This window comes from Falco rusticolus, chromosome 2 (genome assembly GCF_015220075.1).
Source record: "Falco rusticolus isolate bFalRus1 chromosome 2, bFalRus1.pri, whole genome shotgun sequence".
NCBI lineage: Eukaryota > Metazoa > Chordata > Aves > Falconiformes > Falconidae > Falco > Falco rusticolus.
In genome coordinates this window covers 50,530,012-50,556,026 of record NC_051188.1, presented here as the reverse complement: position 1 = coordinate 50,556,026, position 26,015 = coordinate 50,530,012, and positions in this window count along the sequence as shown.

Genomic DNA, 26,015 nt, shown 5'->3' with positions numbered 1-26,015 from the left:
TACACTTAGGCTGGATAAAAGAAAAAAAAAATAGGGAGTGCATATTAATATCATAATACCTGAAGCTATGAATTCAGGAGGACAGAGAGGTGATTCAAGACAGCCAGCATGGCTTCACCAAGCACAAGTCCTGCCTGACCAACCTAGTAGCCTTCTATGATGGAGCTACTACCTCAGTGGACAACGGAAGATCTATGGATGGCATCTGTCTGGACTTCTGTAAGGCCTTTGAAATTGTCCCACACAACAATCTTCTCTCTAAACTGGAGAGATATGGATCTGATGGGTGGACTGTTCGATGAATGAGGAATTGATTGGATGGTCACAGCCAGATGGTAGTATTCAACAGCTCAAAGTTCAGATGGAGGTGGATGGCGCCCCTTTCCTCCAGCATGTCAACTGCACCACACAGCTTGGTGTGGCTGGTAAACATGCTGAGCGCACACTCATTCCCACTGTCCATGTCGCTGACAAAGATGTTAAACAACGCTGGTCCCAATACAGACACCTGAGAGACACAACTCATCATGGGTCTCCACTGGGACATTAAACCATTTACTGCAACTCTTTAAGTGCAACCATCTGGCCAATTCCTTATGCACTGAGTGGTCCATCAATCAAATCCATCTCACTCCAGTTTAGAGACAAGAATGTCAGGACAGTGTCAAATGTTTTGCACAAATCCAGGTAGATGACATCAGTTGCTCTTCCCTTGTCCACCAACACCGTAACCTCACCATACAAGGCCACCAAATTTGTCACACTTGATTTGCTCTTAGTGAAGCCATGTTGACTGTCACCAATCACCTCCTTATTTTCCATGTGCCTTAGCATAGGTTCCAACAGGATCTGCTAAATGATCTTGCCAGACACAGAGGTGAGACTGACCGGCCTGTATTTTCCTGGGTCATCCTTATTTCCCTTTTTAAAAAATGGGGTTTATGTTTCCCTTTTTCCAGTTATAGGAAACCTCACCGAACTGCCATGACTTCTCAGATGTGATAGATAGTGGCTTAGCCAGTTCATCTGCCAGTTCCCTCAGCCACAGATGCATCTCATCAGGTCCCATGGACTTCTTCAGGTTCTTTAGATGTTCTTGAACCTGATCTTCTCCCACAGCAGGCCGTTCTTCATCCTCCCAGTCAGTGCCTTTGCCTTCTGTGACTTCATCAATGACATAGTGGGATCGAGTGCACCTTCAGCAAGTTTGCAGATGACACCAGGCTGAGTGCTGCAGTTCACATGCCTGAGGGACAGGGATGCCATCCAGAGGGAACTGGACAAGCTTGAGAAGTGGGCCCATGTGAACCTCATGAGGTTTGACAAGGCCAAGTGCAAGGTCCTGCACCTGGGTTGGGGCAATTCCAAGCATAAACACAGGCTGAGCAGAGAATGGATTGAGAGCCTGAGGAGAAGGACTTGGGGGTATTGATGGCCAAGAAGCTCAACATGGCCCAGCAATGTGCACTTGCAGCCCAGAAAGCCGATCATGTCCTGGGCTGCATGAGAAGTGTGGCCAGCAGGTTGAGGGAAGTGATTCTGTACCTCTACTCTACTCTGCTCTGGTGAGACCCCACCTGGAGTACTGCATCCAGATCTGGTGTCCTCAGCACAAGAAAGACATGGGCCTGTTGGACTAGGCCCAGGGGAGAGCCACTAAAATGATCAGCGGGCTGGAGCAGCTCTCCTATAAAAACAGGCTGAGAGACTTGGGGTTGTTCAGCCTGGAGAAGAGAAGGCTCCAGGAGACCTTAAAGGAGGCTTATAAGAAAGAGGAAAAAATTTCAGCAGGATCTGTTGCGATAGGACAAGGAGTAATGGTTTTAAAGTAATACAGGTTATGTTTGGATTAGATATAAGGAAGAAATTTTTTACAAGGAGGGTGGTAAAACACTGGAACAGGTTTTCCAGAGAGGTGGTGGATGTTCCAACCCTGGAAACATTCAAGATCAGGTGGGACAGGGCTCTAAACAACCTTATCTTGTCGAAGATGTCCCTGCTCATTGCAGGAGAGGGTTGAGTAGATGACCTTTAAAGGTCCCTTCAAACTATTCTATGAGGCTATGAGTCTATGAGACTAAGATTCTGTGAAATAGATGTTTAATATCCTCTATTGTTTTTATTGGAGACATAGGAACAAGGTATAATAGAGATGCCTTGAGGCACCAGTTCCTGTTTCTTGCCCTTCATGAACTTAGCAAACTCTGTTTGAAAGACCAGTAGACAGTTTTAGTGTAATTTCTTTTTTTTCCAGAACTCCCTAGAACTTACAGTTATGAGTATTCTTTTACTATCTCTTGGCATTTGCTCATTTAAACATTAAGTAAGTTTCGTAGCAGGCTGCATAAAATACATCTGTCCTTAGGCAATAGACAGAGTGAAGTCTAGACAGTTCATAACTTCAGTCTCTACTTTTCATCTAAGAAACCTCTTCTACATCTGAGATTGTAAAATGAAAGGTGAGATACAATGATTAAAGTTCAGAGGTGGCAGTGATGGTTTAAGATGAAACAGAAAAAGAGAAAGAAAAATCAAACAGATCATCTTGTTGCATTAACAACTATTACTGTTTTAAGAACTGGAATTATGGTTTCTGTTCCATGTAACAGGAATGCTAAAGGCCCTTGAAAAACAAAGACCTAAACACCATTGATTCAGACAGCAATGTTCACCAAAGTTGTGAAAAAATACCAGGAAAAAGAGAGATCTTAAAGGATGGTTGTCTAACTGAGATGCCACAGAGACAGTTTTTATGTATATATTTTTCTCTTGGTCATGGTAACCTCATAGTGGACAACATACCTCATTAAATATAATAATTAATTACACACAAGCACTTCAAGAAAAACACAGATGTGCTTGCTTGTCTTATACTTGTAACATAAAATTATTTGATAAATTTTGGGCTTACTTATTTTGGCTTTAGAGACACAGCAATCCAAATGCAAGCAGACTGTAATATTTAGAAACCAGTGAATTAATTCCTATTTTTTCAGAGATGGGGGAATCCACTGATTTATGAAGAAAATAGGATCTAACTTTTAAATATTAGTAATAGTTGAATTCACTGTTATTGAAGGATCACTTTCAGTAGTTAAGCAATCAAATACGGACTAAAAAACTGTTTTGAGACAAAAAAACAAAGTACATGTCCAAATGAGGCTGACATATGCAACCACACATGGATTATATGAATATGAATTTGATGCATTTTTCACTATTCTGAACAAGCACTGACTCACTTAGGTTAAGATAAAATCAAAACATACTGGAAATAAACATAAGAATTCCAATACTTTAGTTTCCTCCAAAATTAATGACAAGGTAAGCAACTGAAGATAAGAAACACAATTTCGTAGCAACATGACAGGAAATAAATTGTTAGTGCCTGAAAGAGTAAAGGGTAAAAATAAGAAGTCTTTTTCTAAGTACTTTCCTTTCTCCTGACAAAAATTATGCTGTAAGCAATGCCATCTATCCATCTGTATTAAAAATTTGCAAGTTTGGATAGCTATAAAAGATATTATGAAGATACATCTGAAGGTTACTGCTGTTGTATCTCAGTTGTGGTGGCAGACTCCATGACACAAACACAAACCTTTCAACTAGTGTTCCATCTACAAATCACTAAAATTGATGTTTTGACAGCAAAAGGTTTTATCTAGTTTTTATAATGTTTCAGTATTATATGGAGAAGCTGCCAAGGCCAAGGTTGCTGTGCTTTCAAAGAGATAAGCAGTTAATAAATAAAAGTATATTTTACTGACTAATTTATTGTGGGCATGTTTCTTTAGTCAAATTCAGAGCATTATAACAATGTGATTGAACAGCTGAAAAAATTGTAGTGAAACGCATGATGTTTTCTTTTTAAGGTCTAGGAGTGGAAGAGACTACTGTGGAAAACAGAAGTGGTTTACTCTTGTTTTGTTTGGTTTGTTTCAATTTAATTGTTTTATGTTGGGGTTTATGCCAGGAAAGAAGGGAAATAACCCACAAAATAACCACATTTGTGTCCAGGAAGCTCATAGTTATGATGCATAAAATCTATCTTTATGAAAAATTTTAATCACATGCTTCTTGGAAATATGTTGTTGTCTAAGACTGTTCATATGATATTTCCAGTCTAAATTTGGAAATACTGAAAATCTTAGAAGAAAATCTCATATAATCAGGTTAATCTCCACTCAGAGAAATCTGGATAATACAAAGCATACATGCTGAGTTAAACTGTCAAGCTTTCTGAACTTTCTTACTTTCATAAAAATAGGTTCTATAAAGTAAGTGTCTTCTGATGTTTAAAGTCTTTATTTGAAATACTTTGACAGGTCTTAGTGCATTTCTCTTTTTAAGGAATATAAACCTATAGTTTATTGGTGAATTTCTGTAATTCCTATTCATGGTGACAAGTACCTTCTGACACATGCTTAATGATTTAAAATGGCAAGCTACTTTCTGCTCGGGGTATTACAACCTGATCTTATTTACCTAATGCATGATTTTTTTTTTTTTTCCTTGATGACTTATCAAGCAATTTGTAATATGTCTACAGTGAATTAAAAGTACCATGGAATAAGTTTAGCAGTGAAACCCTGATCCATGGTTTAACTGTTAACTCATTCCCTGGGTTTCTTATGGGTAACTAACTTCCTAAAAGATTAATCTCTCTGTGGAAAAAACTGACACAAAGCGGTGTGATTAAGAAAAAAAAAAAATTAAAAAAAAATGCCAAAACAGGTTAGCCTCATGGAAAGGGTTGACATCTGACCTTTCATTTGGCAGTATAAGTATGGTCCTACATGTTGGTATGGGCCCATATTTAATTTCAGTGGTTGATACTTTTTTTTTCCCTATAAATACTTTAATTACATTTTTAAACAGTGTTAATTCCTTGAACTTCCGCAGGTATTCTTCTTCTTTTGTTCTATAGAAAATGGATTCTTTTGGCTTGGATAAGTGGGATTTATAAGTCCACTCTTTTCCTTGTTTCTCTCTTCTTCATATACTTCTGTGTGATTTTAGCTGTTCCCTCCTCCCTCCCTGATCAACAAAAGGCTAACACACTGCCTGCCTCTGCAGATCTCAACAATATTGCTTCTTTAACAACTGTTTCATATTTCATCTTCCTTAAATCTTTTTTTATATAATTTCTGTTGTTATGTATCATATGACTGGAGAAGAAAAATACCACAAAACACCTCTTTTATCTCCTTGCAAAGATGAAAACTTTTTGGATGTATGTGAAACCCCACTCAAGCCTTGTCAAAGTAACTAGGTCAATAGTGCAAATGTCTGATAATCTACCAAATCACTGGTCAATTTTCAGGTCACAGAAGGGAATGAAGTCACCCTAATTAATGTCAAGGACTCAGGAGTACCTCTATTTGCTTCATTTTCCAGCACTCCACACACCAATTAATGACTGTGTTTATGTGGTTTTGTTTCCATTTAAATATCATTCAACATGAAAATACACAAACTGCTGCTGACCTTGTTGTTAGGTGTTGTTAAATGTTGACTCAGAATCTCATTATGGGAAAAGGGAACAGAGCTTACCTAACTGAAGTTCCAAGGATATATTTTTGGCCTACTTATAACCTTAACCATTTAACCAACATACAGCAAATACTTATGACTAGTTCAGCTACAATATTATTAATATTTATGTTCCAAATTACTACAGAATACCTTACTTAGAATCACTCTGAAATATGTCAACAAACATGTTAATTTTAATGTTTAGCAAGCACAGTGACATGAGTTCTATTATTTGTCTTTTCCACTGTCTCAGTTTCTTGTAATGTTAAATGTCACTACCTAATTAGAACAGCTACAGAGATAAGACTTTCACTTGCTACTTGTTTACACAGTCTAGTAAAGTTAATTCATGTCAAGGGATAAATTCCTTTGATCCAAACTGAATACTGTGATTATGAAGTCTCATCATAAGTTGTTTGGTATACTTAATCAATTCTGAAAAATTCAAATGACAAAGAAATTGTTATAAAAACCAAAGATATGCAGATAAAAAACCCACAAAGGACCTTTTTTGTTTATATTTATCATTATAAACAGCTGTCTGATTATTGATCTGAAGATTGTTCATTCAATGCAGCATAAAAAGGATTTATGTGATGATGAAATATGACTCTCAAACTGAGAAATTTCTATCATTCATAAGTTTCCTGCATGGTTTCTGTTTTCACTCAATGTACAGAAAACCTTTAAATCTACTTTTATGACAAATATCAGTAAAATCTTCTAAAATGCACTAAAGATTATGTCTAAAGTTCTTAGAAACCCTCTTATTTCTGTCCATTAGGTAAATAACTGTAGTTATATAAAAAGGTTTTAAGAGTCATTGTCTTGGCCAAGAGTGATTTTTCCCAACTCAAGAATTAGAGATGCCACCGACCGTCATTTCCCACAAAACATACCAGAACAGGGAATGATGAGATGATGGGGATAGTTACATAAACACATTCAGTCACTGAATATGTTCAGTTGATGAATACTGTTCTAGTTAATTTGTCCATGTAAATATATTGAACTCTTAATTTTTATTAACATAACATTGTAATATTTCTGAGACACTGTGTGATAAGGAAGATTTCAGAAGTAACTTAGTCCTCTCGAAGTTAAAGTCCTGTGTTGTGCTTTTGAAAGAATGATGAATGTTACCAACTGGCATGTTTCTATGTTTTTTGGTTCTAGTTTTAAAATTGCCATCTTTAATTCAGGATTTGGAAATATTAGCCTATCTATGTATATTTTTTTCACTGCAGACTAAACAGATCTATGCTTTTGTAGATATACCAAACTGATCTGCTGTGTACTTTGTGGAAGGATGCATAAAACATAAATATGCCATTAATCAGTTAAAGACAGTATCTCATAAAACCTCTAAAACCCTCTTGTACCTATTTTACAAGGTAATTAGTAAAATCGAATAAGATCAGATTTTAAAGAATAAGGAATGTTGTGGGAATCTTCGAAATATTGAAGGGTAAGTTTGTAATTTACTTGTGTAACATACTGTTTACCCAAATAAATAAGCCTTTGACACTTTCTCGCACAGCATTCTCCTGGAGAAACTGGCTGCTTGTGCTTGGACGGATGTACTCTACACTGGGTAAAAAGACAGCTGGAGATCTGAGCCCACACAGTGGTAGTAAATGAAGTTACATCTAGCTGACCGCCCGTCATGAGTGGTGTTTCCCAGGGCTCAGTACTGGGTCCAGTTCTGTTTAATATCTTTATTCATGATGTGGATGAAGGTGTCAAATGTACCCTCAGTAAGTTTGCAAACAACATCAAATTGGTGGGGGAGTGTTGATCTGCTTGAGGGCAGGAAGGCTCTGCAGAGGGGTCTGGATGGACTAGCACCAACTGTGTGAAGGTTCAAGAAGGCTAAGAGCCAGGTCCTGCACTTGGGTCACAACAACCCCACGCAGCAGTACAGGCTCAGGGCAGAGTGGCTGGAAAGCTGCCTGGTGGAAAAGGACCTGGGGCTGCTGGTTGACAGCCAGCTGAACATGAGCCAGCAGTGTGCCCAGGTGGCCAAGAAGGCCAACAGCATCCTGGCTTGTATTGCAAATGGTGTGACCAGCAAGACTGGGGAAGTGATTGTCCCCTGGACTTGGCACTGGTGGGGCCGCACCTCAAATACTGTGTTCAGTTTGGGGGCCCTCACTACAAGAGGGACATTGATGTTCTGGAGCATGTCCAGAGAAGGGCAACAAAGCTGAAGAAGGGCCTGGAGCACAAGTGTTTTGAGCAGCAGCTGAGGGAACTGGGCTTGTTTAGCCTGGAGAAAAGGAGACTCATTTGGGACCTTATGGCTCTCTGCAACTGCCTGAAAGGACATTGCAGTGAGACAGGTGGGAGTCAGTCTCTTCTCCCAGATAACAAGGAATAGGACAAAAGGAAATTGCTTCAAGTTGCACCAGGGGAGGTTTAGACCAGATATTAGGAAAAAATTCTTCACAGAAAGGATGGTCAATCATTGGAATAAGCTTTTCAAGGAGAATCACCATCCTTGGAAGCGTTTTAAAAATCCTTAGATGCAGTGCTTAAGGACATGGTTTAGTGGTGGAGCTGGCAGTCCTGGGTTAATCGTTGAACTTGATCTTAAAGGTCTTTTCCAACTTAAATCATTCTATGATTCTATGATCTATAATGTCATATTCCCCTCAGTTTTGTATATGAGAGCTAGGAAAAAAAGCTTCTTGAAATTAAAGACTGAACAGGAGTGAAGCGTACTTGATTCTTCCTTACGTACTGTTCCAACATTCAACTTTTGCGAAGTTGTGCAGATATGTCTGCCTTTTACTCAAGAATACAGTTACTTCTATTCACTTTTTCTGTGTGCATGGTCCACTCACACATATAGGCATGTGTACATATATACACACAGAGATACAAATATGGGGAGGCACATGCTATAACTATCAAAGTTCCAAAGAAGTCAACCAGACAGATGCTGATTAAAACAATTTGTTTGGACAGTAACAGATATATATAAAGATACACAAGTACCTCTACTCTAAACATGCTGTAAATTAGGTTAAATGACATGATGCTTAAAACTCTGGTATCCTCTGGACCATTGTGCAGATTAATGTATGCATCCATGCTACTGTTGCTGAAGGTGAAACAGTAATCAAAGCTGGGGGTCTTTTTCTGTCAAAAATGCTAGTGGTGATTCACCTTAAATATATTTTTCTGTCTGTAAGGATTTTTCATTAAATCATTCTGCATTTTTGAGACCCTGTCAAAAATAGAGCTTTTTTGTCTGTTCGCAGAAAGGAATTTAATAAAAATGTTGACAGTATCTGTCATTTTAAAAGCAAAACTATACACAATGCTAAACAGTTAAACTCAGTGAATAAAATAAATTATTTGATGAAAACAGACTTTAGGACATATTTCTAAATTGCAGCCTTACTATACATAGATTTATTTTAAGATCTCTGAATTAATCAACTGGAAAAGATAATTTACTGCACTATAGGCCAATCATTGCCACAAAATAACTCTAAAATGGCAAGAGATTAGTCATTAAAACAAAATTAATTTTTATTTTTCAGGTAAATCTTAGGAGGAAAGTGTTCTTCTACTTCAGACATTCCCATGTTTATGTTTTTCAGTAAGGCAAAATACATTTTTCACCTCACTGAAATTCTGAACCATAAGGAGTTTTATTAGGAAAAGTAAAGAATAAGGTCATCCTGTCCTTTCCATAAAGAAGATTAAATAGGTACTGTGTAAAAGGATTAGAGATGAGATTACCTTGAGATTCGCTAAGGAACCTCAGACATTCCATAATAAATTTGCTCTAAACCTATGCAGACAATAAAAAAAACAAAGGAAAAGGCTGGTTTGGGTTTTTTTTCCTATGAATGCTCTGAACAAAAGAACAGCAAGATGTATCACTGAATCCAAACTTAATTGACAAGGACATTCCTTTTTTCAAATACTGTTGAAACTGAGCATGCAATTTAAAATGCCTCATACCAGTAATGAATAGTGAGCTGCTTATTCACAAGAACTATGATGACAATAAAATATTTTTGATAATTTTGAAATATTTTTGTACATAAACACATTTTAAAGCTAGTTTATATGCAAAATACCTTAGTGCAAAAAAAAAATATCTTTTTATTTTGAGTACTGAGGATAAATGAAAAAATATTCAGTGTATATATAGATATATAGTATTCTGTTGCCTGGGAACATAACATAAAGTTTATGATTAATGCTAACCATCTCTCAGCTTTTATCCTGGTTTTGCATATAAACAGCCAACTTAGTGTTTACTGACAAGATCATAAATTCAGAGTATTATGTATGTGTTTAGTAACTATACTGAGCTACAGTCCATGTGCGGATGATAGAAGAAGTTTCTCTTGGATGAAAACTTTAGTTGTTCCATAAATGTATTCTGAATAAGTACATTAGTTTCATTTTACAGATGAGCAAAATAAAATGCAAAGATATTATGTCACCCAGTCAGCTAGGTAGCTGGGCACTACTAAAATGCCTAAGTTAGGAGACTGTATCATTGAGGGAGAACAATGCACTGCATCTAGAAGCAGGAGCTTGTGTGTGTCACAGCATACCCAGAACCTCAGCTTCACCAGTCACCCTTCCTAGACCCTAAGTAAATGCCCTGCAATCATACAAGTACAAATCCACATCTCCTCTCTGCATGAGGATGGCACACAGGTGAAACCAGGAATCCACTGTTCAAAACCTGGACACAGGCATGGTTACTCAACTATTCAAAACTATCACTCCTCTTGTGGCTCTTTGCATTCACTTCAAGTGACAGGAGAGGAAAAGAATGTCTAATTTAGATATATCACTTAGATCTTATGCTACATGAGAACAATCCTATCAAAAGTGACTTGTGGAGGATATACACAGAATTATGTTTGTGCTGCTAGCTTCAGGAGAGATCTTGGACTCTCCTATCAGATGTAGAAACTGCTTATGACTCAGCTCTGGGTCATAGCCAAGTATTCATCCACAATGCTCTGGTTTCCAGGGAAATGAAAGATGAACTCAGGGGCTAACATCTTGGATTTATGAAGACACACTGTCTAAAATAAAACTGGAGACAACTGTAATGAATCACTGCAGAGCTATATATCCTGACTTCTGGCTGTTTTCTTTCCCTTTGGACATGGTGTGTCTATTTAAAAAGTATTCAAAATGGGCCTATTTGAAGGGACAAACACAAATAGTTCCTAAAGATAAAGAAGCCTACTAGCTCCAGATAATATTTTTAATAGACAATATATAAATTCTAACATTTAATGCGTGTTTTAAAGTATTTCACTATTTAAATTACGTTTTAAAAATAAATTTTAAAATAAATTTCTTAGCCCATGTTCCTGATGAATACATGGACTTTGTCTTTTATGGGATACATTTTCCTTATTTCAGCTTCTGTGTTTATGTGAAATAATTGTTGAATAGGAACAGATAATATAGCAAACAATGCAGCTTAAACATGACTTATATCAGTGTTCAGATCAAATCCCACACTGCACTGAGGCTTTGGTTTTAGTCAAAAAACAGGCAGACCTGGTATCACCTGCCTAGATAGAACAGCAGCTTCAGGAAAGATTTGCAACCTCAGAATTCTCAGTCCTATACCTACTGCTTTTTAAAAGGTTATAACCAAAGATTGATACAAAACTTCAGCCCATATATCCTAGTTTGAGAATGCTTTGCTACACTGGGTAATGAGGTATCTTTAATCTTTTGTCTTTTTAGGTCTTTGAGTAAACCAAGTATTTATTATTAAAGTGTTGCCCTTCCATTTCTTTATTAGAGGGCATACACTCTCCCTGGACCAGCTTACCTTATAAAAGCAAAAAAAAAAAAATAAATCTCATGAAACAGATATTTTTAACATTTTTCCATTCATTAGTAACAGTATCATCCCACATGTACTTTATTCTATGTGTGAGGGTTTTTGTTTGTCAATCACTATTCATAATTGTACCGCTAAAGATTCCAAAGTATTTTTTTCTGTCAGCCTGTCATTACAGAATGTAATTTATATGATAATGATGAAAAGTATGACTAGTAAGCACCTAGTTTTCATTAAATTTTAGATACTTCCACTGTTTTATTACAGAAATATTATCCAAGTCAGTGCTAGAAGCACTGGTATATAATGCATCTGAGTCACAGAAAAAACATCATACTGGGTCCTTTTGGGTTTTTCAGGTGGTAAAAACAAATCTACCAAATATTTTTTTCCATGTATCTTACCTTTATTATCTCAGTGGCCCAGAATATAACGTAGCATAGCATTTTAGAGGTGATTTATGTGCTTAGGTGTCTGAATCTCAGAGTGAAATAATGATCTTAGAGTCCTAAGTTATTCAGCCTTTTGAAAACCTAACTTCTTGCCTTCTCTGTGCAGACAGAGTAAGGACTTCAGCCTTACTCCTATGTAATTAGAGTACAATGAATACACATCTTACAGAAAAAGAGATGTTTTCATGTCTGGTCCTGCTATAACTGTGAAACAAGAAATCAGGAAAAGAATGGAACCATGTTTTTGCCCCTGCATCATGTCAACTGGGGAACTGAGTCATCACCACAGGAGAAAGAAACTTATCTAGTTTTGTTATTGGCAGAACTACACAGAGCATTAACTACAAAGGAGGAAGGGAGGAAAAGGAATTTAAGTTTTGGCTGAGGTGATGGTGGTTATGCATACACATTCTATAATCTTTATAAATACTGTGGCCAAGCATAGATTACCTGAGCAATAAGACTACATATAGACTGTAAATGTAAACTCTTCTGAAGAAGTTAGAACTGCTGAAATATTAGCTGAAGAAAAGAAATATTATCTAGAGAAATAAGATCCCATAAAAAGGTGATTTAGCTTTAGGTTATCTTTTGACGTTGTGTAAAGAAAAATAATAGAAAATCAAGAAGAGTTCATTTCCATCAAATTAATACATATAAGCTAAATTCTTTGGTGAGAAAACTTCCTAGTAAACCCCTATAATTGACAAAAGCTTTTCGAGCTTCATTCCTTATGCAGCTGGATTTTTCCTTAAAAAAATCCAACAAACTGGTAAGAAAAAAAAGGGAAAATTTTCAAATTATCATATTCTCAGGACAGTACCGTACTACTTCTGGTTTTCCTTTTAGAAAGGGAAGAAAATACAAAAGGAATAGAGAATTGTAAATATGGGCAATTAAGGAATTTAGGAAGACACAGACTAGGTCTGAAGGATAACATTTCTTTAGAATGATAAAGATATAATTTGATGCTTTCAAAACAAAGAAACAGGCTTTAGCTCCCCCAAAAGATATTTTTTGCAAGCAATTACAGGTCTTCCCTAAACTTGATGACTAATATGTGGTTTTGCCTCAACAACCCAGATAGATACTTCCTGCCAAATTATTGTAATATTTCAATGTTATTGTCAATTATAGGCACAGGCCCTGGATCTGACGCAACTCAGATCTGTCCAGATAATCCTCTTGCAAACTAATAATCATTTCACCTGAGTATGTAATAGCTATTTCAGATGGCTGTTCCCTATCTGCCAATAGTTTGCCTGTACCAAAGCTTGCCTCTGCAATCCTGTAGCTTAGTAAATACAGCATCAGAATAGCTAGCAACAGTTGACAAGCTTTGCACTGTCTCCTTAAGGCATCAGGGTTGGGGCTGTAAGGCTTGCTTTGTATGCTTACAGATTTGCTTTAGCTGTAATTGATACATGAATTATGAAATGACAACATGGATACTATCTAGTTTGCTCTAGCTTTATTTAGCATAGTGTAATAGGATATAATTTCTACTTTTAATATTTTTATTGTAGTCTCTATTTTTAATAATTTTAATAATAACAATTTTGGTAATAAAAACAAGCAATTGTGCTATGCAGAATGACAGTCTCTGACCATAGAACAATGATGCTTCAGACAGCAGTACAGGTCAGGGGTGACAGCAGAGGCCTTGAAAAAGAGGGTACAGCATGATACAGAAGGCCCTAACCTAGCAGTTCTTCAGTGATTAGTTATTGACAGTAAGGCACATGGAGTCAAAACATGCAAAAATGATTTTAGGAGTGACAAACAAAGACCATTCAACATATGTATAATATGTCTTATAAAGTCAGATGCAAAGCAGAATTCCAGGTGCAAATCATGTTAGAAAATATAGGACGATGTAATTGGGACCAAGGAAGAAGGAGGAGCATATGTCATTAGTATCACACAGCTTCATACAAAGAACTCAATACACTTATGATTCACGGCATCCCTCCTACCTTCCTCTTAAGGAATTCTGGTGCCATTGACTGGGAATGAAAGGATGAACATAACACCAGAAAAAAAGGGGTAGATACTAAAAGGGCCTTTTTTGTCCCATCATTTTAATCTGTGATCCTGTTAATGAGATTTTTTGATTGAGTGATTGGGATAATTTTGATTGTATTAGTATTACTGTAACTGAATTAGCAATAATATTTGCTGTATTTTGGGTACAATGCTACTGTATTTTATTAGGCAAACAATAGTCTTGGTTTCACATATATGTTGTGCTCTGCTTTTTGCTGACAACAACATGACATCCCTTTTGTCATTCCAGTTTAGCATAGCTTTGAACTTAGGAAGAACCTGGCTGCACTTGTCCAACACCAACAAAACTAAATGTTAACAAAAACAAGAAAACTTTCCTTAAAGCTATGATAAATACTGATCCAACATGGAAAAAAATGGGGTACCACCTCACTAGAAAAACTAAATGTATTCACTCTTTGACATCACCTGGGAACTGGAATGCCATTTTCAGAGGCAATTCTTTTCACTTTGAAGAAGCAACGGCCTGAGAATCAACAGTTTTCACTATACTTTCCAGGTTGATTTTTTTTATTTTTATTTTTTTTGATCTGAACTACTATCATCATTGAAACATGCCATTTCCGTTTTTCCTGGTTTTGACACTGAGATTCAGAGTAGCTGTTATCTACCTGCAATTCAAAAAGGCCCTGTATTTCCTAATCTTTACAAAATCTTTCTTGTGAGCTTAATACTGTGCAGAACAAAAGAGGGAAATGATAAACTGAACATTAAGAGTGTTTTCAGTAGTGCTCTAAGATAGAACTTGTGAACTTTTTGAAGGATAAATGCATCTGTTGCTTCCTGTTGGCTTCTAAACAACTTTCATTTTCCCCTCCCTATGCACTCTAAATGTCTTGCAGATCTGACAGTTACAAAACAGCATTCACACCATACTCTTACCTCTTACCAATAAATTGATATTACAATTCCTAGTGCTGTAGATACCCCCTATTCAGGGACCTCCATCTGCTCTAGTGAAGTCTCCTGGCTGCATTCAGCTCTGAATGAAGACATTTACCAATTAGTGCCATGCTGACACTTTGGCTTGATATAACTTGATAGCAAGGAATGGAAATAAGAAGTCAAAAATACTCTTGCAATTCAACTGAAGGGTGTTATTCAGGTATTGATCAGCTGTCAGACGTACAATAATCAACACAGTAGGAGAACAGGCCTGATCCTGTTTCTTTAATAATTGTCCACAGAATTCTCCTCTCAGATGGTCTGGATAGAAGCATTTTGTGCTTCTTAATCTGAAAACATTATTCTATTTCATTGGATATTCACATGTCCATTCTTAATTGTCTCTTTTACTTGCTGTTATATTAAATTCAGCCAATATGCCCTGCTACATGTATATAAGAATATTATTGTAGTAGTCAAAAAGTACTAATTACAAGGCATATGATTATATAAAAGTACTTTTCACTTTCTTCATTTAATTTCTTGCTGATGCAATAATGCTTTTATGAAAAAGTTTCTTTTAAGTAGGAGCCAATGACAATTCTTCACCATATGGTACTGAATGTTTTGCTGAAGAATTGTGCTTGATACAATTTAAATAGTAGTTTTCTTTATGGTTTGTAATTTGCTAAGGATGTTTCTTTATACTAAAACTTCCATGATTTGGGTTTATACAAGCACTCCCTTGCTCCTTCTCTGGTTTCACAGGATCTTAATTACAAAGAAGTCATTATCAGCAGTATTGGAAACAGGAAAGCTAACTTCGTAAAGAGTTATCTTTTAAGGAGAAATTCAGGATGTTATAAATCCAAATGTTTTCCTTTGGTAACATCATGTGATATAAAGCAAACAAAGCAAATATACAGAAACAGATAAAGTTACAGAGATTCATGGGTCTGCAGAGATGTTTGACTTTATAATAAAGTTCAGGTAGATAGACTGGGAACATCCATTATGTAATGTACAGTGTGTACATCCAGCTACCTATATCAATATAAAGACTTTAAACCCAAAAATACTAACGGCAATTCAAAACCACCTTTCTCTGGGGTGGGGTGGTGGGGTGGGGTGGGGATGGGGGGAGAAATACAGGATTTTCAGTGTTTTCCCATGGTCCATCTTCTATTACCTGTAAAAAAATATATATATATGGATTTTAAGAAATTTAGTTAAACCAGGTTAAATTCTTAAAATCTAGCTACTTGTTTGCTCCTTTATGTCTCTAAGGAAAGTTTGAACAAAACTTGTTATATGCAAACCATGGATGAGTTGATGAAACCAGGAATCAACATGCTATGTTGTATGAAGGTTTCTATTATGAACTCACCTTTTTCAACAAATGTGTCACACAGGAGTTATTCTAAAGAACATATTTGCAGGGTTATAGATACAAATGCTTAGGAGTACCACCACCAATTAAGACACCTTTTCATTGACATTAGTGCAGACTTCTTAAAGCTCTGACTTCAGCTGCTGGCAACCATTAAGTAGGAAGTGGTAATGTACACAACTGAGAAAGTAAGTCATAACTCATGGATATAAAAATGTATCAATCATACTTATAAATTAATTAATTCCTGCAGTAAAGTTATGTCTCAGGTTCATATGGTGACCATACCTTTACAAAGGAAGGGCTGTCTGTTTGAATTAGGGGCAATACAACCAATCCTTAGGTCTTCCTAAGGACAGAAGTATAGTGAAGAGTATGTAAGATTTTTCAAGTGCTATGTAATTCTGGAATTAGACACAAAATTAGTTTACAGTTAGCTGGTATTGACTACAAAATAACAATAGTTACTGAAATATGTTATTAACAGGGTTATTTTCAAACAATAATAAAAAATTTCCATGTATTAATTCCCGTTTTAGCAGGTGCATGTTAGTTTACAAGGAATTATCTGACTCACAGATAAATCTGACAGTTGAATATAATGCCCTCTGAATTAACTTATTTTGAACAAGCACAAAGAAAGAACAAAGCATATTTTACTATGGATAATTGAAGTTTTATTAACACTTGAATTTAAGAAAGCAATGAACTCCCACACATTTCCTGGATTTTCTTCTCATCACTCTCTCAATTTGCCCTCAGTACTCTGAATCAAAGAGAGGGTAAGCCTTCAATGTACTTCTGAGCACTTCAGTCACAATGTGCTCCTTATTCAGGATCTACCAAAAATCTCAAACCTTGGCCTTACTGGTACTTAGCTAAATAATTTTATCCTGGGATTATGTATATTGATTTTAAACTCATTCTGGATGTCTCTAAGAAACATATATAAGGGTGTGGGCGTGTCTGTGTGTGTGTCTGTGTATATCCAGTGGTGTTACCTAAAGAAAATATTAAATTCACACTTTCTTTTAAAAAAATGGAATGTCTTGCAGCACCCTCAAAGGCATAGGTGCTTAAAATCTGTTCCAAAGATTAATTTTTTTTTTTTGGAAAAAAAAATGTCCTGTTAGGAATCAAGCTGCTTTTTCATTTGAGATGAGGAAGATAAAAGGGAGATGCAGGCTGACACGCTCTGTGTCTCTGAAAAGTAATCACTTTAAAAAGATGTTGGTAAGAGAATAAGAATGTGAAGATTTAAACAGATAGCTGCTAGAGATTTTTTTGTTTCAGTAAAAGATCATCAGCTGTGCAACCCTTGTCTCTTGTCTCTTAAAATATTTCAAAATTAATGATATTCAAGGTGCTTTACAAGGTTGATCACTTTATATAATTCAGTGGACATTTAAGTGTTTCTAAGTGACAGCTTATGTATGGAATGGAAGTTTCTAAAATTATGAACTCCAATATGATTCATAATTTTTTTATTTGGCTTTAAAGCTTAACATTATTCGTTCTATTGTGTTTACAAAATTTTTAATTAATCTCAAATATGTTGATTTTAATGAGTTTAGATCAGTCTTTGAGACACACTATATACCCGCAAGGATAAATACAATGAGACATTACCAGACCTCCATTGTCTTTTTTATATCTGTTAAGCTGAATCTTTTGTTCTGCAAGTTGTGTGTATCTTGTTACACTCTGTATTAGAGTAGATCTGTATCAGTAGGGAAGCTGAGGGTGCATTCCTAATATTCACACACACATGGAACACATGTATACACCACATGCATGCACTTATACACGGCTGGGCACAGAGATCACAGACACAGTCCGCACTCACATGAGCACAGACAGCATCAGCGGCCTTATCCTGCTCACTTCTCTGGCTGAGCAAGAGAGGGATTGGCCAGTGAGAATATATATATGGATATAAGTACAAGGTGGATGGCTTCAGCAGTTCAGCTCAGGCACTTAGTCTGCCCACTAGCTGGCCCTGGATCCTAGTCTCCCCAGTGGCTGGGACATGCATGTAGGAGACTCCATGGCTGCAGCCCCTGCCAGCAGAGACAGCTACATTTATGCATGTGCACACGCTTTAAAAGTCTGCATCGGTGAGAACCACCATCGCCACAGCAGATGTTTGTCTCAGCATTGCTATGGCAGGAAACTCACACCATCACCACAGCAAACGTTTATCTCACCATCGTTAAGGCAGGAAGCCACCACCACTGCCACAGCAGAGGTTTATCTCAATGTTGTTTAGGCAGGAAACCCAGCGACTGACACCATGGGGCAACAGGGGGAACTAACCTTGAGAAACTTCACCAAACCCCCTGTGCTTGCACCTAGACCTGGGGTCAGGGGGATCAAGGGACCTGGAGACTTCCGATGCCCAGTTCCTGGCAGCATGGACACACATGTCCCTATGACCTGAGGTCCCACTCTAGTTGTTCACACATAAAACCACTCACTCTGGTCTCTGCGGTTCCTGGTGCCGTAACTCCAGGCCCTGGGAAGGGCCCAGTTAGGGTGTCCATTCAGGTTCCCACCTGACTTTGTGCCACTGTGCTCCTTTGTGGGTGTGTATATGAGCTTTTCTCACATAACCTTACACCCCGAGGTATGAATTTATACATCTTGACATGTAAATTTCTCAGCTGCAGGCAGTGTCTTCAAGCCGATAGTTGTTACAGATTTTGTACCCCATTATCCTTGTTTGCTTTAAGCACGAACATTTAGAAGCAAACATTTAGAAGACTGAAAAAACTCATCAGGATGCAGAATTATTGTCCTTACTACTTAGTGATTTTAACTAAAGAAAAAGCAAATATGCAGTGCTGCATGAAACAGTTAGAAATCAATTTTCAGTTTGAAAATTGACAATGAATATTAATTTCTGCACCTGAACAGCTGAAGGCCAAGGGATAGCTTTTTCCTTGTGAGTGCTCAGAACATCCTTACTCCCAGCGTGATCAGCCACAATCTATCTATTGGTTAATTTAATGTATTTTTTATCTTATGTTTGAACATGTTTGTTCACTACAAGATGGCCTAGTGTGTGCCCTACAGATCCTGTGAATAAAGAGCAATGGGAATAGTGATTTCTGAGACTCGTTATTTAAACTGCTCCTTCAGATTCATATTACACTACATTTGAAAATCATTCCACATGTTCCAATGTTCATTTTCATAGCACTTCATTTTTTTCACAGACAACTGACACCACAATTGTCTGTACAACAGTGTGTCACACTGATGTAATCAGGTAAATAATACGTGACCCAAAGGTTTTTCATTCCCTGCAGCAGTTCTCTTGGTAATATCCCTGCAATAATTATGAAGAATCTGAAATGATGTGCAGAGATACTCTTTCCTCTGACACTCTAGGGAATTCTGCAGAGACATGTCCTTGGAATTGACTGGATTGATGTCCTACAGGTCTTGTTTTAGTATGGTGTATGTGTATAATTTTTTATTTTAATGACTGTGGAGCTCTTCAGAGAGTGATGCCCTTGAACTCTGCCAAAGCGATTCCCTGAAGGCCTTGTATTACACAAGCATGGTTTGTCCCAAATCTTTCAGAAAAGCAAGTTTATTACTTTTGGAAATTTTTAAGATGATGATTCCAGCAGTGTATATTTGCCTAGAATTTAGGCTGACAAAGCCCCTGAGAATATCCCAAGAGGCTGTTTTCTCACTTCTACTAGTTGTACTCATACAGGGTTTTCTTCCTTGCCATTCTCAAGCACTGTCACTATTCCTTTGCAGTGTATTTCACTGCTTTTTATTAACTGAGCATAGGCAACATAGAAGTGATACTGCAAATGTTTCTGAAGATCTATAGCTGTGGAAATACACCAAAGCTAGTATCACAGAAGTCACCAAAAACAACCTCCAAGCCAGGATCCCGTAAAATCATGGGAGATGTGTGACTTGGGCCAGACAGTCTCACCACTTTATAGATGGAAGCCTTAGTGAAATAAGTGGGAGGCAGATATTATTGCTTTGACGCCATGCAAAAGAAAAATTAATATTTTTTTTTTTTTTAAAGAAAAGGTGGGGAGTTAAGATGATCAGAGATGATGTCTCTGTCTTTCTTTTCAATATACTTCTAGTGTAACAGTCAGGGAAAACTCTAAAGCTCCTCTGTTAGAGCTGAAGATAAAAAGATGGAAAATAAACTTAGTGCTGATGAAAATGATCTTGGTTTACTTTACAACTCACTGGTGGATCAGGAAACATAATACCTTTCAGCTTTGGATGGGAAAAGGAACCCCAGTGATTTAGCTGTAAAAAAAACCTGCCTACATAGGTGCTTACAGCTATTTCTTATCACTGCAGAATTTCTCACAGGTATTTCTAAAAGAGACACCAACTGAGGGCAGATCTAAACTAAAATCCTGAATGCAGTTTGATGCCAAAATGGCACAGAGTAACTGCTCAGAGACGAATTTTGTCTTTAAAACAGCAAAGGTATTTATTTTGTGCAACATTGGGGAGCTAGCTGGTTTGCACCGGACAAACTAGCTCCCAAATTTTCAGTGAAAAGTCAGGTAATTTATACAGTTTTCATGAGAGGTTACAACATCTTTGCATACATATTCATGTAATTTTGACATCTAATTATCATATTTGCAACAGGCAGGGTTTAGGCAGAGCTTGAGGTGGAGTCTTCTAGAATTGTCTTTTGGGGAGACTTTTGGGCCATTCCTTGGCTGGAGCTTGCAAAATCTGCTGACTCATGGCCTTCTCATCTCCTTCAAATGCCCACCTTATCTTTATTTATGACTACTAGATTGCTCAGAGTACATTCCTTCTCTCTCTTACTTTGGTACCGTCACCATAACAGAACAGGCTGTGCTGTCTGTTGTATCTCAACATAAACAGAGCATCACCCAGAGCATGGTACCAAACCCATCCTGACTAATCCTTTAAGACCTTGCTATGTTTCCAGTTCTAGGATAAAAAGTATTGATCATAAATGTATTGCTTGAATTACTATTAATTCTTTGATTTTTATTTTTTACAATCATATTAAAATATATTCTTGTATAGATTGCACACAGATAAACACAATTTTTTTGTTAATAACTTTCTCATTTTCCTTAAAGAAAATAAAATCTCAACCTCTCTGTTGCCCACCTAAAGCCACAAGAATCACTAATACAGTCAGAATGTTCATATGAGACTCTAACATATCTTTCTATATCCTTTCTCTCCTACAGCTCATTGAATGCAACTTTATATAAGGACTTTTGTTCTCCTTATCTGCCTGCAGGGTTCTCACTAAAGATAGCAGTAATTAGGCTGTCTAATGCAAAATAAATGATACAGGGTTATGATGTCTTGTCTGTCCAGGGGATACATATTCTAGCCTTTACTCCAGGCATTCTACTCATTGTTTTGCTGTTCATTCCATTCATATGTATACTGTGTAAATCCAAGGCTCATGACTTGCAAGATTAGTGGAGATACGTGTCATAGAATAAATTATGTAACACATTCACAAGCTCACATGGAAATATGATCACATGGAAATTTTATTCCAGATCCATAAAGAAATGACCTAGTTTAAAAATCATATGCAAGACATGTAACATTAGTTAGATCAAAGCATTCAAAGTATCTGAGATAAAATGTTTAGGAAGTATGCATGTTGTAAGCTTTTAATTTTGAGATTTAGCAAGATCAGAATGTTTTAGTGGAAACAGTCTGTCAGTATGGGCAGAACAGCAATGTGGCAAGATACTAATCATGGTCCTCATGGTTCGTAAAATTTTCATAAATTTAATTTGAAGGCATTTACTTTTTTAACTGCAAGCAGGACACAGTACATTTTGGGTAAATACAAACACATGCACAACTACAGTGTCTCAACAATAGTTTGAGTCACACCTAATTGGCTTTTGAAAATACTATTTTATTTTTTGCTCTCAGATTTATGGTTATTTCTGCAACAGTCGTATTTCTTTAAAGCTTCTGAAATGGAAAATCAGCACTGTAAGGTTGTGAATAGTTCCCTGTTGCCCTGATGATTTGCCATTGCATGTAATTTCAACCTGGTTTTTATAAGCTACGGGGGGGTGGGCAGAAATCAATTATTTGCAATGTGGTTAAAAGAAGCAGTGTATAACAAAGTGCCATGTGGGTTGCTGAAGACGTAATGGTGGATGTTCATTCAGAGCACCCATGAACTTAAAAGCTCATAACATTATTTGAAACACAAAGAGAATGTAGAGGTGAATTGAGCAGACTGCTTTCCCTCTGTAAAATAAAAAAAAAAAAAAAAACAAAGAAGGGGAGGGGGGGAAGGGGGAGGAATCCTCTTTAGCTTTCCTTTATCCTGATAATTTTCATAAATATAATCCACAATCAGACTTGATAGCTATGCAATAGTATTATCAATTCACAGTGACCTAGCATGCCATTAATCATTTCCAAAATGCAATACAGCCAGTAAATCCACACTAAGACTTAAAGACATAGATTTTTACAGATAGTTAGGTAGTTATGCCATGTTTCACATAGTGGACATGAAACTTGCATACCACTGCTGGGAGGCCTTCATTGCCATTCCCTCTGCATGTGCTGTAGAAACTGTTCCACATGAAGGAAAGTCATTGAGATTCCTTGTGCCAGAGAAGGGGGATTTTCTATGACAGAGTTTCTTTCCTTGTTGTCATGTCTGTATACTTTTCATGAAATGGAGTTTGTATACTTTTCATGAAATGGTTACTAGATAAAATTTACATAAAAATCCATGAGACCTGGAACCAGAACCCACCTGTGTGTTATAAGAAAAGTGTCTGCTGGCATATTCTCTTCCAAGTTTGTGTTTCAAAGGAATAGAGCAAATCCAGAATTTTTTTAATACCCATATGCATAGTTGTATCAGGGTCTTAAACTGAGCTGAACTGTCCCTGTAGTTTTGATCTGAAGCCTGAGATTGACCCTTTTCTTAAGTATTTCTTACTGGCTACTTCTTACCAACTATAATCTGACTCTTTCATATTTCTCAGACTCAGGCAAATGGTTCCATCTAACCACTGTAACCAGGTGTAAATTGTTCCTGTATTTCTGATTCTCTCTACATACTGCATAGGGAACAAAGGTATGTCTATGTCCCTTCTCGGTGAGGGAGGAGTGAGCGAGTGGCTGCATGGTACTTAATTACCAGCTGGGGTTAAACCACAACAACCTACCGTGAACCTTTTTTTCTAAAGATAGTCTAAGAACTCAAAAACTATTTTTAAGATATTAAATAAACACATAATTAAGGCATATATATGAACTAGCTTAGAATAAAAATCCTATTTTTTTTTCTTGCTGATCTTGAAAAATAAATGTGTTTAAAGGTCAGGCCAAATTATTGTTGAATTTAAAGATTTTTATTGTTTGAGGCACATTTTAGAGAGGAAAATCCAAGGAAGGAATAGAAATAGAATACCTGGTAAGTTTACTAAAATACTTTTGCCATTATGACTTTTTGATGAGGAATAAATTAATAACTTTATTGCATTTTAGCTATTAATTTCAGAAATTTTAATTATACGCAGAAACTCCTGAAGTTTCTTGAAGATTTTTTTTTCATGTTAGCCTTTTGTGTTTATTTAGTTATTAAGTTACTGAAGTTAAGGATTTATGGACTTGAAAAGGAAAACTGATTTCAATAAGTTGGGCTGACCTTAAAATCTAAAGTATAAGGGCATGACCAAAAAAAGTCAACACTCAAACATTATAAATGCAAATAATGCTGAATTGCTGTTTTTAGAAAGTGACTTTCATAATCACATATTGTATATTTTGAATTACAGTAATTGTACATTGGTGATAAGTATGTTTAGCATAATTCAATAAATTGCTGGAGTAGCTTAATCATGTCTTTTAAAAATTTGCTATAGTAGCTATAAGAGTTAAGAAATCAACACTTGACAAACATCATTAATGAAATATTGTATGTGATCTAAAATGATATGCAGGCAGTGTGGAAAAAATATTTTTGCTGCATATGTACATATTCCAGTAACAATTCATTTTATGAGGATAAAGATTATGAAAATATGGAATAACATAACAAGGCTGAGAATATTGCTGTCATATCTCTCTCTCTGCCCGCCTCCCCCCCCACACTTAAGTGAAATCCCTGCAATATAGCCGTACTACATTGGCAAGGTATCTTGAGTAGGATTTACTAGTCCTATTATAAAGCTTTTGTTCAGCATGAAGTACAAGAGTGACCTTCTGGGCTTACCCAAAATAAACCCTAAAATGACTTCCTTTTGTCTGAGAAAAGAGTAATGACCATCTTTTTCCAGATTCTTAGTAAATAATACACATAATGATATCAATGACCCCCGAGTCATTCTACCTTCTCCACAAAGTAAGCATATATAACTGGTGCCATTTGCCAGACATTTCAGCTTTTGGGGATTTATTCTGCTTAGTAAATAGTGCATTACTTCTTTTCCTGTACAAGAATTTACATAATCTTTAAAAGCATAGCAGACTGTGATAGTGGAACTAGTGTACAATAAAATGTGAGGAGAGGCATTTATATCTGATCCAGGATAATAACACTAATTCATTGTTACATCTATCCACTGGGTTCCAGTTGCAAATTACACGAAATTCACATTTCAGTATAAGCCCCTCTAATTTTAAACAAACCCTGCCAAAATCATGCAATGAAAGGCTCTAAATGTTTAAATGCTGTGTAGTCACTGCAAGATTATTTACCCTAATACTAGTCATCTAAAATTGGGAAATTAATCTAAAGCAATTGTCTTGACTCTAAAAATAGGTACTTCTGGAAGAACAGAATAATTGATTTCAAACAGAAGTAGAAAACTAGATTTTATGAACTGCTTCTATAGGTGCGTTTGACTACATCTGCATTATAAGCAGGTACACTCAATGGCATTTCCTACAGTCATAGTCTCCGGATGTCATTGCAAACCTGAATGAAGCATACAGCAACTCCCTTTCAGCCTCCATGCAAAATGTCCTTTCTATAGAAATGTGAAACAGCAGAGAGACATTCCTGAGCACTGTAATGTAGAAGGGGAAGCAGAGGAGTTGTCTTTTTACCTTTCTGTCTCTGCTCACTATGGATTGAATCTAAACAGCCTGCTTTGGCTAGATACCCTACTTTTAGCCAACACATGCTTGATGACTTTCTTAACACAGAATTTTTCATTTAAATTTCAGACACTTTATGCTGTGGAAGTCAGAATTTAAGCTTTTCATTCTGTATTCTGTTTATAGTCAATGGAAAGAAAGAGGAATTGTAGCTTCTTCATTTGTGCCTAGCTGGTCTGAACTGTGGATGCAGTAAATCACAGCCCTGGTATACTTAGTTTTCCTTCATTGACAACAGAGTGTACAGAGAGCGACTAAAGCGTATATACATTTCTGTATGTAGACAGGTTAATACAGTCTTCTCTAATATATCCTGTCCCCAAATGCTAATAGATACAGTAAAAAATGTGGGAAAAGCAAATATGTTTTTTTGTTTCGTAAAGATTAAAAGCATGACATGAGAATAGTTTGTTTGGGTTTTTTTTTTCCTAGATAGTTGTTTATCCAACAGCGTGCAAAGTATTATTTTCTTATAATAATATGTAGATTTTTTTTCCCATTTTTTTCCTTCATTTTAATAATACTTAGAGTATCTGGAAGACCAGTATGTACAGCTTTATGTAAATATAAGCTAAAAAGTTTGGTCAAAATCTATCAGAATTTGCCTATCAATAACATGCAAATCTGTCATGCAGTGGCTTATGACATAAGATTTATTAATCAAAGAAGATCACACAGCAGCACTTCTGTATTTGTT